At 39.0% G+C, this 19530-nt stretch overlaps 1 protein-coding gene, 1 long non-coding RNA gene and 1 pseudogene across 2 annotated transcripts in view; all 3 read left to right on the top strand.

Moving 5' to 3' along the window:
- LOC141370683 (uncharacterized) overlaps positions 1–19530 on the top strand; it is a 266080-nt gene that overhangs the window by 207978 nt on the left and 38572 nt on the right. The gene's annotated exons all lie outside the window — the stretch shown is intronic.
- LOC141370686 (uncharacterized) overlaps positions 1–19530 on the top strand; it is a 39966-nt gene that overhangs the window by 6115 nt on the left and 14321 nt on the right. The gene's annotated exons all lie outside the window — the stretch shown is intronic.
- LOC112809677 (U6 spliceosomal RNA) lies at positions 643–737 on the top strand (annotated as a pseudogene).

Below are 19530 nucleotides of genomic sequence, written 5' to 3' on the forward strand. Positions count from 1 at the left end.
GATTTTCAAAAAAAACCCAAAACATTTGTTTGAGTTGGTGCTAACCTCCTCCTTCCCTAGGACAGCACAATTCTTGGCTTATCTTTAGGGCAGTTGGGATGCATGGGAAAGAAATAACCCCTGGATAGCGACACCTGGGTGGCTCAGATAGTTTAAGCCTCTGCCTTCGGCTCAGGTCATGATCCAGGGTCCTGGGATCAAGTCCTGTCTTGGGCTCCCTGCTCGGCAGGGAGCCTGCTTCTTGCTCTCCCTCTGCCTCTGCCTCTCTCTCTCTCTCTCTGTCTCTCATGAATAAATAAATAACATCTTAAAAAAAAATAACCCTTTGATTAATAAAAAATTACTAAGGAAATAATGGAAGATATTTTTAAAAATATTATCTCCGTGATACTGGTGAAGATCCATACTTATGCCGTTAGGATGATCTTTCATTCATTCATGATTATTTCTAGAAAGCCAACCTGGGCCAGGCACTGAGGATAGCAATAAACTAAATTTTCCCACTTTTCACAGCCCAGGCAATAGCACTGATATACACACATATAATTGTCTGATTTTCATAGAGCCTTGGAGAGGTCTCACAGAAAATGAGTTACTGTTTTTCTGGACTATCTGTGACGAGAATAAAGATATTTGCTTTTTGTGCTCACTTCAGCAGCACATATACTAAAATTGGAATGATAACATGGCCCCTGTGCAAGGATGGCATGCAAATTCATGAAGCGTTCCATATTTTTAGAGCCAAGATGTCCATCGACAGATGAATGGATAAAGAAGATGTGGTATATTGGGCACCTGGGTGGCTCAGTGGTTAAGTGACTGCCTTCAGCTCAGGTCATGATCCCAGAGTCCTGGGATCAAGTCCCACATCGGGCTCCCTGCCCGGTGGGGAGTCTGCTTCTCCCTCTCCCCTCTCCCCTCTGATGCTCTCTCTCACTCTCTCTCTCAAATAAATAAATAAAATCTTAAAAAAAAAAGATGTGGTATATATATACAATGGAATATTACTCAGCCATCAGAAAGGATGAATACTTACAATTTACACAGACATGGATGGAACTAGAGGGCATTATGCTGAGCAAAATAAGTCAGTCAGAGAAAGACAATTATCATATGGTTTCACTCATATATGGCTTCACTCATATATAAGAAATAGTGCAGAAGATCATAGGGGAAGTGAGGGAAAACTGAATAGGAAGAAATCAAAGAAGGAGACAAACTGTGAGAGACTCTTGATCCTGGGAAATAAACTGAGGGTTGGGGAAGGGGAGGTGGGTGGGGGGATGGGGTAGCTGGGTGATGGGCATCAAGGAGGGCATGTGATGTGATAAGCACTGGGTGTTATACACAACTGATGAATTATTGAACACTGTGTCTGAAACTAATGATGTACTATATGTTGGCTAAATGAATTTTTTAAAAAAAGGATAATATTTGCTCTTTGAGGGACAATTGCATCAAGCCTTCTGTTCAGGGGTGCTTTATCCCAAACATGTCTGCATTTTGTATTCATTATTTATTGTTATGTAACAAATTACCACAAAATTTTAGCAGATTAAAACAGTAAGCATTTATTATTTCACAATTTCTGTGGGTCAGGAATTTGGGAGAAGCTTAGCTGGTGCATTAGCCCAAAATTTCTCATAAAGTGCAGTCAAGCTGTTAGCTAGGGCTGCAGTCATCTCAAGACTTGACTGGGGCTGAAAAATTGCTTCCAAATTCACTAACATGATTATTATCAGGCCTCAGAATATCTGCTTCCAAGCTTATTCATGTGGCCCTCTCCAACATGGCAGTTGGCTCCTCCAGGGAGAGAGTGGCCAAGATGGAAGCCGCAATCTTTTTATAGCCTTGTGTCAGGATTGACATCCTATCACTTCTGCCATAGTCTGTTTGTTAGAAGCAAGTCAATAAATTCAGTCCACACTCTAAGGCATGAGATTACCGCAGGGTGGGAATACCAGGAAGTGGGGATTATTGGGTATCATTGTAGAGACTCTCTGGCACAACCTTCTTCACCTGCCACAAATACCTCTTGGGTTACAGGTGAGAGGATAGAATTCTATGATTTCTCCCAGTTCTTTGGCATGAATGGTCATGGGCATTTGATGAAGTGTTTCACACATTGTGCCTTATTGTCAAATGAGTTTAGGCAAATCTGCCCTGATGGTGGTGACGGCTCTCAGGGCTGCAGCTTCATGTAGTCATTTGCTCTCTGTTTGCTGTTGAGAGAGCATCTTAGAATACAATCATGGAGTCTCAAATGAGTGGTTAATGGGATGAATGAGAAATACAGGAGATTTTCCCTATGGTCAGTCATGCCTTGCCATTTCAAGAATTGTTTTAACCACAAAAGCATTTGAACGCATCGGATCATAGACTTAAGTGTCGAGAAATCTGTATTTGAACTTGGGCCCTGCCTCTAACTAGCTCTTCACGTGGGACAAGTTACTTTACCCCTCAGAGGTTTCGTTTATTTGGAAAAGAAAAGAAAAGTGGTCTCGAAGGACTCTTCTAGCTCTAACAGGCTGTTCTTTAGTCAGAGGTGTTTTTCTTCTTGAGGAGCTTTGTGTGGAGCCAGGTAAATGGTCTTGCTGCAATCCTACTCTGTTGTATAAATTGTTGGGATGGCATAGATTGCTATCATTTGGCAATTTTCTAGTTTCAGTTTTTGGAAACTGCTAAGACACATTCTCATCAGTCTTATGTAGGAAAACAGCCAACATTTATTGAAATATTACCACATGCCAGGCACTATGCTAAGCACTTTATAGACTTTCTATTTGATCCTAATAACAATCCTAATGAAGTAGATATCTTTTTATTCATAGTTTGTAGAAGAAGAAACTGAGGCTTAGAGACTAAGGTAATTTGTCAAGATCACAAACTAGTAATGAGTAGGTACAAAGTTCTAATGGTCAGTCTGTCTGGCTCAAAACCAGGCTCTCGACCTTTTGAAGTTAACTATTTTATGCACCAGTTCCTTGGGTAGGGCCTATCAGTCAAGGATCCAAGATCCTGAACAATGGAGCTTATCAAAGTACTCTAGTCGGTGTGATATTTTAGAAATACTAAGCAAATCTTTGGGAATGAGCAATATTGTCTGCAGAATAAGCCAATGATGTAAAGCTGTGACTTAAAAGAAAGTTAGTCCTATGAGCAGGTACCATTTTCTGACAAGACCTCTAAATGTGTGCTATCAAACAGAGATGGCTAATAAATTTTGTGCTGCTTCCCATCCACACACCCCGCTGTGATTTATTCTTCATGAATGTACATTTATTTGGAAACCTCTCCTGTGTGTTTGCTTGGTAGGAGAGCTACAAATTGGAAATGCATTTCTTGGCCCTTTGGCCCTAGTAGAGGGATAGCACATGTTTCTTGTTGCCAGAGGACTTTGAGGCTATTTGGGGGGTTTGTTTTGTTTGTTTGTTTTTCTCCTTTAGGCTTTTAGTCACACAACTAGAGCTTAGAATTGAATTTGAGACACAGTACACTGTAGAATAATCTGCAGGAACTCTGCTGGGAGCCCCCTGGCAAAGGATGTATCTGGTCCCTGGTTCTTCTCAGTTCAGTCTGATGCTGCTACACAAACCAGTTCCTGCCATGGGAACTGAGAGGACATCACTCACTTTTCAGTGGCTCTTGTTCCTAAGTGGCTGTTTTGGAAGGGAGCCCTTTGGAGTTAGAAGAAGTATTATTTTATAAAGCCACTTATTTGGCTGTTGCTATAAGGAATATTTCCACCAACATGAAGAAACCATTCCAAAGATTTTACTAGATGGGAATGGCTATACTTGAATAATCAAAACTGTAAAGTAGCAAGGCATAATCACTACCATTTATGGAGAATTTTGTGGGAGCTTTGCATATTATCTAAGTAAATTCTTTCACCAAGCTTGGATGATAGATATTATTATTTCCATCATGTAGATAATATGTAGATGGTTTACAAGACTCGTCCAAAGTTGCCATTCCTATAAACTAGGAGAGCTGAACTAGAACCTGGGTCTCTCAGATTCCAAAGTCAGTGTTTTAGGCAACTATGCAAAGTACCTACAAATAAGTTAGAACCTTTTTTTATGTGAACCCCAGAAACGTGGAACCATGTTCCTCTGTTTAGGGTGGGATTGGCACTTAAAATTTTCATTCCCTGAATTTGTGCATAGACAACATTTTAGATTGAATAGTTAAATTATTTAAAAAGAATAAACATTTGTAAAACACTTCAAAAGTATTCATTTACAAAGTTGATAGAAAATATGGAATCATAAAACCTCCAGTTAGAAAGGATCTCAGAAGTAATAGATCTTTCTTTCCCCTATCCTCACATCTCTCATCATTCTCACAGGCTTATTTAAACAGTCTTTTTCTTGGCCGAAAACTCTTAGCTTATAAAGCTCTGTGCCTTTAAGATATTCCACAACTTGGACATCTTCTTCATTCAGTTTCTACTTCCTTCAAAATTAGACCAAATGGTGTGGGTTAATTCCTATTGAGTCTCAACACACCCTCCTGGGGAGCAAAGTTTATACAACAAGAATGCCTTAAATCCTTCTGTGTTTCCTTTCCTCTGGAGAACTTGTACTATTTCCTTATTTGTTTATTCTTCCAACTTCTTTGACTGGAGCTGTGCTGTCCAATGAGGTCACCATTAGCTACGTCAGGCTAATGAACACTTGAAATGTGGCTAGTCAGAATTGAAAGGAGCTGTATGTGTAAAATATATACTAGATTCCAGGGGTGCCTGGGTGGTGCAGTCGGTTAAGCCCCCAACTCTTGGTTTCAGCTCAGGTCCTGATCTCAGAGTCTTGATCTCAAGCCCTGCATCAGCCTTTGCATTTGGTGCAGAGTCTGAGAGTCTCTCTTCCTCTCCCTTTGACCTTCCGGCTCGTGCTCTCTCTCCAGCTCATGCTCTTAAATAACTCTTAAAAAAATACACTAGATTCTGAAGCCTTGGTACCCCTCAAAAAAGAATGTTATATGTCATTAATAAATTTTTATATTGATTACATGTTAAAATAATATTTTAGATACATTGGGTTAAAATATATACATATTTTAAAGATTTTATTTATTTTATTTGAGAGAGAGAGAATGAGAGACAGAGAGCATGAGAGGGAGGAGGGTCAGAGGGAGAAGCAGACTCCCTGCTGAGCAGGGAGCCCGATGCGGGACTCGATCCCGGGACTCCAGGATCATGACCTGAGCCGAAGGCAGTCGCTTAAACAACTGAGCCAACCAGGCGCCCTAAAATATATTATTAATATTAATTTCATCTTCTTTTTAATTTTTTAAAGATGGCTGCTAGAAACTAAAATGACATAAGTCACTCACATTTTGTTCGTATTAGACAGTGCTAGATAAGAGCGTAGATTAAATAGCAAAGGAAGGGCACCTGGGTGGCTCAGTTGTTGAGCGTCTGCCTTCGGCTCAGGTCATGGTCCCAGGGTGCTGGGACTGAGCCCCACATCGGGCTCCCTGCTTGGCGGGGAGCCTGCTTCTCCCTCTCCCACTCCCCCTGCTTGTGTTCCTGCTCTCGCTATCTCTTTCTTTGTCAAATAAATAAATAAAATCTTTAAAAAAATAAATAAATTTAAAAAAATAAATAAATAGCAAAGGAAGTGTAACTAGAGGTATTGATTGGGTCCTGAGCTTGGAAGGCCTTTAAAGAACATTTATGAATCACTCTGAGTGTGCCAAGTATTGCCCACAGCTTACACAAATACAGTGTCTTCACTCAAGGTTCAATGACTTCTATATTGTATGGTAAATATAACAACATGTCAATATCCACAACTGTTTGAGCCTGTCACCTTTTCTAGTTCTTTGCTTGTTGTGTTCTATGAAGTAGTTAAATAGTTAAGAAAAGCTAGCAAGAATGGAGGTGAAGAAGGAAGAGGGCACAGTTCTGCAAGGGAATTAGGAGACAATTGTAATTTCCATCTAAAAGTGATGAAAGCGAAGGCACCAAGCCATTAACCCAGGGTGTGCTCTCTGGCAGGCCTTTGGCAAGCAGCATAACACCTACTTAAGTGGGTCACAGCCTGATTGTTAATTTCAGGGGGTTTGTTTCATTTTCTGGTGTCTCAGTTAGCTCCAAGGGGATGCTTTAAATAGTTGTGAAGGCATCTGTAGAGGTAGTCAAAGTTTCCAAAGGGGTTATCGTTAACTTTCTTTGTCAGTATTTCTTCACTTTCTGATGAGTCTTCAGCAGAATCTGAGCTATTCTCCTGGAATCCAACCAGCAAGCTGTTATCAGAATTCTCCAGCCTCTCCTGGATACCATTGCCAACGAACTGGAGAGAATTGTGTAGGAGGAAATGTCAGCTTGCTGAGTCAGGCAACTTCTTCACCGCAAAGTTGACTGGTAATTATCATAGCTGCATTTCTAGGACCACAGGAGGTATTCAATCCCGGTCCGGCTCCACCGGATTCGCTCAGTACGGGGAAAGGCACTATCCAGGGTAGTGAAATACTCCAACTCCATGCAGGGAAGAGTTGGCAGATTCGAGCCAGCAGAGTTAGGCTATATGCAGGCAGCAGGTGTTCTTACTAACTCTCTTAATTCTGGGGTTTTGGTGTGATTAGATTATGGATAAGAAAGAGAGAGAATAAAAGTTGAGGGTTGATAAGGCCTGTGCTACCCCCAAGCTCATGTTTTCAATTCAAATCTAGTCTGGATGAGGGTGAGTGGTCCAGTTGAAATCATCCCCAAAGTGACTCTACTTTGGAAGTTGAGTTGAAACAGGGCTTTGGAGTCAAACAAATTGGAGTTGAGTGGTGATTCTGCAAGTTAACAGCTGTATGGTCTTGATCAAATCACTTCACCCCTCTGAGTTCCCATTTTCTCATCCATAAGGTGGGCATATACTATCTCCCTTCTGGGGTTGTTGTCAGGCTAACTTGATATGTATATCCAAGGTTGTTGTCAGGCTAACCTGAGATGTATATCCAAGGATGTATATATCCTTGTCATCCAGCACAAGGAATGAAATGAATCATTCCGACCTTTCCCCTTTAGTGTGTTTTATCGTTAAAGCCTTAATATAGATATCTCCCTCGTGAAATCGAATTCTAACCTTTGGCAATGATCATACTTACTCTAGCTTTTTTGTTTTGTTTTGTTTTAAGCTACTTGACTTTGGAGATTGTCCAGTTCCAATGATGATGATGATGGTGATCAATAGTAATTTTTTATTCAGCACCTACCCAAGGCTTGGCCCTGTGTTAAGTGCTTTTCATATACTATCTTGTAAAATCATCATCATAATCCTTTGAGGCAGGTATTATCCCCATTTATAGATGAGGAATGAGGTTAAGAAAGATTAAGTGGCTTACTTCAAGGTTATGAAACTAGGTAGTTGAAGACATGGGATTTAAACCCAAGTGTGATGGTCTCCAACATTATCATTCTTAAACACCGTTATGTTGTAACCATGCAATTAGTTTGCCTTATTTTTCTTCAAACCAAAAGGTTTTCTGTGTCCATAAAGGCATCAAAATGAGCTTAAAAAGGAACCATTCCCAATTTTAAATATCTTAAGTAGCTTAAACATATCTAATATTTTATTGAAACAAAATTTTAATTGAAAGACAATCAGGAACTATTTCTGATGAAGGAAAATTTAATTTCTTATTCTGTGTGGAAATTTAGAGAATAAATACATTCTGTGGGGAAAAGAAAATTATGTTTAAACCAAAGTTTGGAAGAACTAATTATAGTGATATACAGAATTTAGAAATAATTGTAGTACTCAAGGTTTTATTATTAATGTTTTCTTATTCGAGAAGATGTTTGAGAAATTGTAGACATGAAAGCTTGCTTGTGTTCTTTTAAGATTCTAAATATTTCTTTTGCTTTTTATAAGAGCTCAAAAATTATGTAATACCCACCTGCTCCCATTTCACAAAATATGAAAATATTAGATAAATAAGAGAAATTTGAGAATATGCAAAATAAAAAACAATTCAGAAGTAGAGTAGACAAAGCTATTTCTGAGGTCAAAGAAATAATACTTCAGATAAATAAAGGGACAGACCCCTGAGCGTTTTTCATGGCAGGCATGGGGAAGCATTTCTATCTGTCTAGATGACAGCATGCAAGGCTGTTATTTGCTGCTGCCCAGAGGGTCCTACTAGAATTGTTTTCCTTGGGTTTTGCTCAAAGAGCAAATGTCATTCTAATGCCAATGCCATTTATTGTTTGGATTTACTTTTCTAAAATTTGCCCTTTCCTTCTTAAGTAAAGGTATGTCTTTCGAGAGTATTAAAGGCCCTAATTTAAGTAATGATGAGATTATTCAGAATAAGTAAAACCTCTTTGAGCAATTGGCTTATCAATGTAATTCACATTAACCGCCTCAGAGGAAAATTAGTAAATCTCATGTTGGTACAATAAGCATCATCTCCTGTGTTAAACTTGATAAAAGCTATTTTTAAAGAAAAAGAAGAATCATTTTCCTTTTATCAATCTCATTTACTGAAATAGCCCCTGTCCAGGTCATCAGTGACCTGAACACTGTTTAATCCATGGCTTTATTTGTACCTCTCAGAACTATTGATCATGCTTCCTTCTTGAAACCTTCATTTGGCTTGAGACATCAGTTTCTCTTGGTTTTCCTTCTATTCCACTGGCTGGTCAGGTCCTCTTTATCTACTGACTGCTAAGTGTTAAGACACTTCAGGGTTTAGCCTAAAAACGTTTTAATTCTTTGTCTTTATTTGCTCTATAGGTAACGCCATCCCCAGTCTCTTAGCTTTGAAAGCATCTACATACCCACAATTCCCAAATTTACATTTCTAGCCCAGACCTCTTTCCTAAATTACAAGCTCATGGCCAACCATCTACTCACACTTTCACTCAAATATCTAATAGGGATCTCAAACTTAACCTGTACCAAATCAAACCCCTGATTCTACATCAACGTCCTCAGTTGCTCCACCGACAAACCTCTCCTGAACAGTCTTCCACATCTCAGGAAATGTGATCCGTCTTTCCAGTTGCCCAGGCAAATACCTTATTTCATGTCTTCCTCTGTACCCTATAACCATCAGTAAATCCTGTTAGCTTTAGCTGCAAAATACTGTATATAAAACATCTCAACACTTTTCACCACCTCCATTGCTATTTTCTTGGTCCAAGTTTTCATCATACTTCACCCCCTCACCTGAATTATTTCAATAACTTCCTAATGGGACCATTTCTTCGTCCCCCTTTTCCCATCCGTTCCCCACCACAGTCTCTTCTCAACATAGAGGCCAGAAGGATCTGTTTAAATTGCAAGTAAGATCAAGTCACCCTTTTGCTCAAAACATTTAATTATTCCTCATTCAGAGTAAAATCTGAAAACAGTATGACCTGCAAAGCCCTACCTGACATTACCTTCAGCTGCCTCTCTGACTCCACATTTTTAATATCTTGCCCCCTGTTCTCCTTGTACACACTCTGTTCCAGCTACACCCAAAATTTCCTAGAACAACTACCTCTCACTTTTCAGAGTTATTTGCCCAAATGTTATCATTTTGGAAAGATCTTTTTTGACAACTCTTCAACAATCCCTGGCATTCCTATATCCTTTATTCTTCCTTATTTTTCCTCTATAGCACTTTTCACCACCTGACATAATATGTATCTATTCACTTGTTTATTTGTTTATTTTTGGTCTCCCCCTTAGAATATTAGTCCATATTTCAGATTCAAGGACTGGTAAACGAGAGAATTCCAACTGTACCTCCCATTCAAGACAATTGAAAACACACACACACACACACACACACACACATATTCTTGCATGCATTGGAGACCTAATTAGATAGTAAGAAATTAGAACAAGGAAATGATTAGAGTTCAAAAAGGTGAACCAAAGGAGGATTTACCGATAGTCAAAAGGAAACTGAAAGGCAGAGCCTCACTGAAATCTTGGGAAATGACCCACACTATATCCCGGAACACAAGGGCTGAAATTTGGTTCCGGGGCTTTTTGGCAACTCACTGAAAGCCGCTGAGACACAGAGCTAAGGTTTTGAGGACTCAGTTGCACAAAGGTTTCGGGATTGGCATTCATCCCCCTCAAAGACAGAGAGGCCCTAATGTAATATCTCTTCCTCTTGAGACACTCAAAGGCTACAACCTGGAAGCATGGGGTTTGGGGTCTGGATTTTATTCCAGCCTGCAGAAAAACCTCAAAGCTTGGTCCCAGACTGCTAAAGTACTTAGGTATTTTGTAGAGAAAAAAGGCCTAACATCATGCTGGGCCTTAAACTATCACTAAATATAATTTTAATTTGTCCAGCAAACAGTCAAATATTATAAGGTAAACAAATATTCAAGACAAATGGCAAATATTGTGGTTCCAAACCACCTCTCCACTTATATGAGAAGATGCTCAACATCATTAGTTATCAGGGAGATATGAATGAATGAATGAATGAAAACGAATGAAAACCACTACAACATACCACTACCCATCAAATAAAAAAATTTAAAAGCAACTGATAACACAAAGTGCTAGTGAGGATACAGGGAAATTGGAACTCACATGCATCACTGGTGGGAATGCAGAATGTATAGATACTTCAGAAAACAGTTTGACAGTTATAGGGCTGGAGAGGTAAAAAAAGAAGAGTTTGGCAGTTATTAAAAAGTTAAATATACACTTACACGTGACCAGCAATCCCACTTATAGATATTTACCCAAGAGAAAATAAGATATATAGCCACACAGAAACCTGTTCACAAATGTTTATAATGACTTTTTTCATAATTGTCAAAAATTAGAAACATTTATCAATTGGCAAATGAATGAACAAATTGCTATAAACACATAGTGGATTACTAGTCAGTTGTATTTGCAAGGAGAATCACTTTTTAAAAAAAACTGTTACCCTTTCAGAACTAGTATGATATTTCAGTCACCTTTATGGATGGCTGACGAAACAGGGGAGCTCTTGAGAGCCAGAGGATGATAAACCTTTAACTCAGGGCAGGGCAGGGCAGGAAGCCCTATCGCTTACATTTGTCCCTTCCATTTGGCTCTCTTGTTACCTCATCTGACTTTGTGCTCCTTCAGATGTTCCTGCTCTTGCCTGTGGTTGGGGTCACGGCCCTCTGTGAGACAGCCAGACAGCCAAGGATGTTTTCACAGGAAGGGCATTTGCTATGGGCTTAGCTGCCTCACTGATTTTGCCAGTGTTTCCCATCACCGGGAGCAGGAAGGAGAAATAGACTTGTAGCTTAAGGGCAAGGCCTTGTTTTACACTTCTTCTTCTTTTTTTTTTTTTAAGATTTTATTTATTTGTTTGACAGAGACAGACACAGCGAGAGAGGGAACATAAGCAGGCGGAGTGGGAGAGGGAGAAGCAGGCTTCCTGCTGAGCAGGGAGCCCGATGTGGGGCTCGATCCCAGGACCCTGGGATCATGAACTGAGCTGAAGGCAGACGCTTAATGACTGAGCCACCCAGGCGCCCTGTTTTACACTTCTTGTAGTGACCCAGGATTGCCAAGTGCAGAGCCTTATACATTGTAGGTGCACAGTATACATTTGTTTTGTGTACAGATTTGATTTCTTTTTAATATAATAACTTTAGTTCCTAATGTCCTCAAGTATACTGAAGGCACAGAATTGCTGTGGCAGGAGCTGTACTTAATTCATTGGAGGAGGAACAATAACCTTGCTGTCTTCAGTTTAAGAATATTGGCTATGTGATATATTTTTATTCATTCATGTACTCAGCAAATATTTATTGAATGGCTACTATGTCTTAGATTCTATGCCAAATTATTTAGATTAATGGGATATACAAGAACAAAAATCAATTGTTAATTACAAATTTCAAAGATATATATTGGTCTTTGTATACTTTGCTTCCTAGTGAATTTATTTTTTCTTTTCATTTCTTTTTTCCTGTAAGGAAGGAAGTAGATATTTTTATGTACAGATGCTCTGGAAGAGTGATGAGCAACTATACTGTTCCAGTATACTTAGAGGATTTGGTTCATTTCCATGACTAATGGTAGCTCTCCCTTGGAGAGTCTACATAAAGGAAGGGTTGTTGGGAGTGGGAGTGAAGTATCAGAATTCAGGAGAGTTAGGGGCACATGTGTAGATCCAAACCACCTGTCTAACCCCCTCCTTTCTCCATATCCTGACTAACAGCTGTTTTAGTATCTATATTGTCCAGAGAGAAGAGGTTTCCTGTTTTACTTCCTTTTGCTTGATGGGAAAGATTCTATTGTTTGACTCCCATGTTTTTGCTATTTCAGGTTGTCATTAAACAGTAACTGAAGTCACGGTATTAAAGTATACGGTTAAGTTTTCTTTGTTAGTCTGTTGTTACCTGTATTTTGTTTCTAACCTCCCTCTCCCCAGAATACAAGCCCTTCTTTTTTCTTGTGCTTTGATGGTTTTGATTTTATTTTGTTTTGTTTAGCTTTGGGTATTGACATTGATTTTTTTAAATTATTGGTGGGAATAAGGAGAAATGAAACATCTAACAGTGTTTGGAGACTTGTGTATGAACAGTTGAATCATGTTCAGTTTTATTGATGCTAGGTAGTGACTTTGAATCATTTGTGATAATGTTTCCTATTCAATAATTTTTTTCACTTGAAAAATGGCTTCAGTTTTTAATCTCAATACTATTCAAGTGTTTTTTTATTGCTGTTGCTGTTATTAATAACATGTTTTTTATGTATGACTAAGCATAAAAAAGTTGTCACATGTAAATTTAAAATAGAAATTACTTGCATTAGGCATACATCAATTAACCATCCCAAGATATTTGAAGAATAATCTGAAAGTGCTCCAATTTACATATCATAAAGACAGTGTAGTTTTTGATACATCTTTACATTGAGTTGAATAAGCGAATTAAAAAAAATCATTTATTCCCCTATATAGAAATAAAACATGACTTAGCTTATATATGAATATTTGTAACCCATGAGTGATTTAGAGAGACTAAGTTCTATTTATGGATTAATAATGCCACTCTAATGGACAATATATTTTAAATAGAATTTTGCAATGAAGAAAAATTTTGAGAAATACGATTGCTGAGAATAACAGAAGAATCCCCATAAGGATTCTTTATGAATCCCCACTATGAATTCCCCTTTGTATGACATATATATATGTATATATATACTAGTCACCTTTAAAAAAAGTAAGTAAATGCTTTGCCTAAAGAGTATTTCCACGATTAACTATGCTAACACATGATTTTTAGAAAGTGATCTGTATGTCTTTTGATTTAAACACCTATTGTTAATTTCCTAAGGGAAACAAGGAAAAAGAAAAGCAATTCTTAATATAATTGTTAAACACAATAGAACAAGAAGAAAAGGAATTGAGAAAAAGTGGGAATATTATTTCTTCAAATGTAAGAAATGAGAAAAAAAGGCTTAAGACAGAAGGTCACTCAACCATGGTTTCCAATTTTCCATAGACATTTGAGTTATACACCATATCTCCTGTCTGTGATCATTGAGTCATTGCAATATACTCTGCTACTCATACATTCTATCACACATACAGTTACTATGGCCTGGTAACCGCAGAAACAGAGTGGGCAGCCTGTTCATGTCACCCTGAAGTGGTGGTATGAAGGTGACTTCACTGTGGTCCACTGGGATGCCTTCCACACGTTCCATTGCCAGCTTTCTGTCTTTTCGCTATGCAGGAATCATGTTAAGACTCCTAATTCCTGGGGCACCTGGGTGGCTCAGTTGGTAAAGTGTCTGCCTTCAGCTCAGGTCATGATCCCAGGGTCCTGGGATCGAGCCCCGAGTAGGGCTCCCTGCTCAGCAGAGAGCCTGCTTCTCCCTCTTCCTCTGCTGCTCCCTCTGCTTGTGCTCTTTCTGTCAAATAAATAAAATCTTAAAAAAAAAAAAAACTCCTAATTCCCGCCAAATCATTATGGTTCTTGATGTCTGGTGGTAAGTGGAGATGTTAAGTAGCAAGTTTGGGGACCTGTATCATCTTTGGATGAGGGTTTTTGAATCAACAAATCCTCCCTTTAGCTTTTTGGTAAGGTCTGTTGATGTCCTTTCTGTGTCACTTGTCATCAGAGAAGCTGGAGATTTGACAATTAGGACTGTGGGGAAGCTTTTTGTCAATCTCTTCATTGCCCCCTTGGGGTGACCCTGCCTCCAGCATGAGCAGTTTGATATGCATCCTGTGTGTGAGTGCATGTGTGTTTTAAATACTATTAATCAGGGGAGCCTGGGTGGCTCAGTTGATGAAGCATCTGCCTTCAGTTCATGTCATGATCTCAGGGTCCTGGGATAGAGTCCCGCATCAGGCTCCCTGCTCAGCAGGAAGTCTGCTTCTCCCTCTCCCTCTGCCTCTCTCTCTCTCTCTCGCAAATAAATAAATAAAATCTTTTAAAAATAAATACTACTAATCAAGTGGTTTCAACCATAGCTTATCTGTTCATAACCACCGTTCCTTCCAGGTCTACTAATTTTACTTTTAAAAAGACATACTAATGTAAAGAAAACAGCATAACTGTTGTAAATGGAAGCATATGCAATGTAACTGGCAGAGCGGCCCTGGGGGACCTGAGATTCTGACACAATGAATTTAGCTCTTGTTCTATCTCAGCCCAGGCTTTAGGGCAGAGAGGTGAGATATGGTGGGTGGGAGGAAAGGAAGTCAACAGGCTGCCCTATCTCAGGAAATGGGGAGGGAAAAAAATGGGTTTCCATATCCTCATTATTTTCTGGGCCCAATCTCCCTAGGTAAAATGCAGCCAATTAATCACAGGATTTCTGGAAGCACTACTGCTGTTCCAGAAATTGCATCCAAGAATATTTAAACTGGAGTGGGTTACTGGCACCAGGTAGCACCAAATTGCAGTTAGGACTAGGTAGGATTTGGGTTTTCAAACTGGAACTTAACTCCTGGTGGGGGTCATTTCATTAACCTCACAGTAAAGGAAACTCATTTCTTGGGCCACTGAGTTTTTTAGACTCTACTTACAATATGAAGGTCAAGTTTTACAGAATATGTTTGTATACTTTTTTTGTTTATTTTTTAACACAAATGTGGTAATGTTATGCATATTGCTTCGCATCTTATTTTTACCCCCAGTAATATGTCTTGGATAGCTTTCCATAGTAGTACACATAGATCAATGGGTTTTAACGGTTGCATTGTATCCCATTACGTAAAAGTAGCAGAATTTATTTGATTTATCTCATGAAAACCGGGCTTTTTTTTTCTGCCTTTGTGGTTGTTTTTGCTGTTACTACCAATAATGGTGTAATGAGAATTCATGATATATATCTTTTGACATTTTAAAGTTTATCTGTAGGACAAATTCCTACAAGTGGGCTAAAGATTTAGGACCCACAGACAGAGGGATGAGATTTGAAGCCACAAGAATTGATAAGAAGGGGCTCTGGTCAGAGCCTCAAGGAGTATTATATATAAAGTACAGGAAAGGAAAGTGGCTTCCAATAAGTGCACATTGCGTTGAATTGAGCGCAAAGTTAGAAATGTTGAGAGCGGTGCGAGCCCAGAAGTTAATGGTATCATGGAAATTGTCATCTATGTTTTTCACATACAAGGAGTAGAAAATATCTTTGTTGGGGGGGGGAGAAAGAAATAAACAACTGAGATACCATTGATAAGGATTTAAACCAGTTACAGCATAGAATAGTCATGTAATAATTATAGAATACTATTCAGCTATTAAAAATATATTAAGCAAAAAAGGCAGGTTACAGAACATTAAGAATAGTATGACATTGGGAGAGAATGTCAGTTCCCTGCCAAAAAACCTTCCACTTCTTCCAATCAAGGGACCCTTTTGTTTGGCTAGGCACAATGTCACTCAGCTAAAAGATTATATTCCCTGTCTCCCTTGCAAAGATGTGGCTATATGACTTAAGTTCTGGTCAATGAGGTATAATCAGAAGTTTCCTTGAAAAAGACAGTTTTGTCCTTATTCCTCATCTTTTACAGTCTGCTGCTTGGACTGTAATGGTTGAGGTTTGGACCATCTTGTACCATGAAGACAAGAACCATACTGTAGGGATTATAGAATGAGAAAATGGAAGGTGCCAGCTTCCTGATGACTATGGAGCCACCATATCAGCCCTGGACTACCTACCTCCTGTTTTTGTTTTTTTGTTTTTTTCTTGTGAGAGAGAAGTGACCATTTATTTTGTTCACATTATATTTTTAGGATTCTCTGTTATATATAGCCAAATCTAATCCTAACTGATATAGACCCCATTTGTGTTTAAAAATTAAATATATATACACATGCACACATACATACATATCACAAATGTGTATGTCAACCATATATGCATAAAATATCTGTAAGTCCATAGAATAAACTGGTAACAATGTTTATTTCTAGGGTATGGGATTGTAAACATGAGGTATGAGGGGGCTATAAATTCCTTTGTATTACATGAATTTTAGCAGTAAACATGTATTCAAGAAAAAGTAAGATATTTCTACTTTTATGAAGAAAAGAAAATAGCTCTTGACTGGTAACTCCTTAAAATCAAACAGTGGGCTCCTTACCCATCACTGTCTCCTCCAGAAGAAGTGCCATTACCATCCTGCTGGTCTCCCATCTACTCTTCAGTGCTTCCAACTTCACCTGGATTGCTTTCCCTCCATTCTGAATATTCCATGTCTCTTTTAAAATTTTATTTATTTATTTTTGTGAGAGAGAGAGAGAGAGAGAGAGATAGACCGAGCACAAGTAGGGGGAGGAGCAGAGGGAGAAGCAGACTCCCTGCTGAGCAGGGGACCCAATGCTGGACTCTACCCCAGCACCCTGGGATCATGACCTGAGCCAAAGTCAGAGGCTTAACCAACTGAGCCACCCAGGAGCCCCCCGCCTTTTTTCTTAAAGATTTTATTTATTTATTTTTGGAGAGAGAGAGATAGAGTGATTCTGTGTCTCTTTTAAATATGTATCAGCCTGCTTCTGATACAGTTTAAGAAGAAGCTCTGTTTAATAATGGAATGAATAATTGATTCAGACAGATAAGAAGGCACACACACATAGCTGCTTTGACAATAAAAGAGTTCTCCTTCAAATAAGGCTTCTTATTATCACCAACGCTCAGTTGTTACCATAGCTACATGTTCAAGTCAAAGTCAATCCCAATAAGCAAGGATTGTCCAGTTCTCTAGATAACTGGAGTAGGTTTTTTTTTTTTTTTAAAGATTTTATTTATTCATTTGAGAGAGAGAGAGCACAAGCAGGGGGAGAGGCAGAGGGAGAAGGAGAAGCAGACTACCCGCTGAGCTGGGAGCTCTCCCAGGACCTGGAGATCATGACCTGAGCTGAAGGCAGATGCTTAACCATCTGAGCCACCCAGGCGCTCCTGGAGTAGGTTTAAGCAAGATTTGGAGAGGAACTTTGAAATGTTTGGAGGCCTTGGAAGCCCAGAGACCGCTGGTCTGAGTATGACAGTGGCTCGGGCTGCTTGTGTTCAACTTTGTGAATAACACAAAGAAAGAAACACATGCAACATAGAGGTAAGTGACAGGGGAACTGGTACCCTAAGAGAAACCCATTCAAGGAGCTAGAAGTAGGATAATGAAGACATTGGTTAAGGATATGATACAGATACAGATTCAGAATTTAGGTAGAGAAAGGTCTTCATGTTAAGTTGTTAATTCCAGGGCTGCCTGAGAGGTATGAAATTATTCTGTTTACAAATTCAAACTGTAGATGGCATGTATACATACACAGTTATTTTTTTGGGTGTCAATAGATATTTATAAATTGAGAGGCAGATGGCTAGGATATCAGATGCTAAACACTTGAACCCTACTCCCTGCCAAACCAGTCCCTGCTTGATCCTAAGAGGAAATGGCATATATACACAGAGGACAAGCCTGGCAACTGGAGAGTTTTTATGACTCTGAGAATGGGTCCCAAGCCCCAGGACAGAACTCCAATTAGGCCGAACTATATAGAAGTCTCCTTTCAAATATTGTAACTTTTATTTTTTTAAATAAAACTAATATATAATGGGGCAGGGTATAAAGCAGAAAGTGAAAGTCTCCCATAATTCTAGGACTTAGAGATAAACATAACCATTTTGGTTTATATCGCCCAGGCATCCCTTTTGGTACCTGCATACAATGTCATTGGAGGAATGTGTGTATTTTATTTAACCAGTCCTATGCTGATGAGCATTTAGACTGTTAACAATTTTTCTCTGTTATATATAACTCTACAGAAAATATCTTTATACATAGATCATTGTGCCCTTAATGGGTTATTTCCTTAGAAAGAATGCCTAGAAGTGAAATTTCTAGATCAAGAGTCTGCAAATTTTATATTTGAATGCATATTGCTAAATTACATTTCAAAAAGATCACATGAACTCTGCACCCAAAAATAGTAGAGTAATGTGGGTTCTCCTATGCTGTACTTGTAAGATTAAAGATTTGTGCATATAAATTAGGTATTTTCTTTTTTATGTGAATTGTCAGTTCACATGCTGTTGTGCCATTGTTTAAGTTATCTATTGTTTATCCAATTGTTTAACGAACTACCCAAAATGAAACAACAACCATTTTATTATATCTTGTGATTTTGTGGGTTAGGAATTTTTTTTTTTTTTTGAGAGAGAGTGAGTGTGGGGAGGGACAGAGGGAGAGAGAGAATCTTAACCAGGCTCCATGCCCAGCTTAACCAACTGAGCCACCCAGGTGCCCTGTGAGTTAGGAATTTAAGCAGGACTCAGCCAGATGACTCTTCTTCCCATTTGATGTTCAGTGGGGTCATTTGATGGTCTGGAGCTGGTGCCTGAGGTAGTTTGCTGGGGCCAAGATGGCTTTACTCATCTGCGTGGCATATTGGTGGGGATAGCTGGAAGGGTGCTTAGCTGGGTTCTGGTCCTTCTCTCTGTAGCCTCAGAGCCTCTCTATGTGGACTCTATAGCAGGGTGGCCCAACTTCTCACAGGTGGCTCAGGGCTCCAAGAAACCAAAATGAGAGTGGCTGAACCTCTCAAAGACTAGACTCAGAACTGGCATAATATTACTTCCACCATTCTAAACTGGTCAAAGAAGTCACAGATCATCCTAGATTCAATGAGGCCAAATAAGACCCTTCCTCTCAATAGGTGGAATGTCGAGGAATTTGTGGCTATTTTAGTCTGTAGAAATGTTAATATTAGTATATATTTTAAAAATTTTTTCTTTAAATTTTTTATTGTTATGTTAATCACCATACATTACATCATTAGTTTGTGATGTAGTGTTCCATGATTCATTGTTTTTGCATAACACCCAGTGCTACACGCAGAACGTGCCCTCTTTAATACCCATCACCAGGCTAACCCATCCCCCCAACCCCCTCCCCTCTAGAACCATCAGTTTGTTTTTCAGAGTCCATCGTCTCTCATGGTTCGTCTCCCCCTCCGATTTACCCCCCTTCATTTTTCCCCTCCTGTTATCTTCTTTTTTTTTCTTAATATATATTGCATTATTTGTTTCAGAGGTACAGATTTGTGATTCAACAGTCTTGCACAATTCACAG

The sequence above is a fragment of the Callorhinus ursinus genome, unplaced genomic scaffold (genome assembly GCF_003265705.2).
Source record: "Callorhinus ursinus isolate GAN/ISIS: 27379988/994484 unplaced genomic scaffold, GSC_fseal_2.0 scaffold42, whole genome shotgun sequence".
NCBI classification, from domain to species: Eukaryota; Metazoa; Chordata; class Mammalia; order Carnivora; family Otariidae; genus Callorhinus; species Callorhinus ursinus.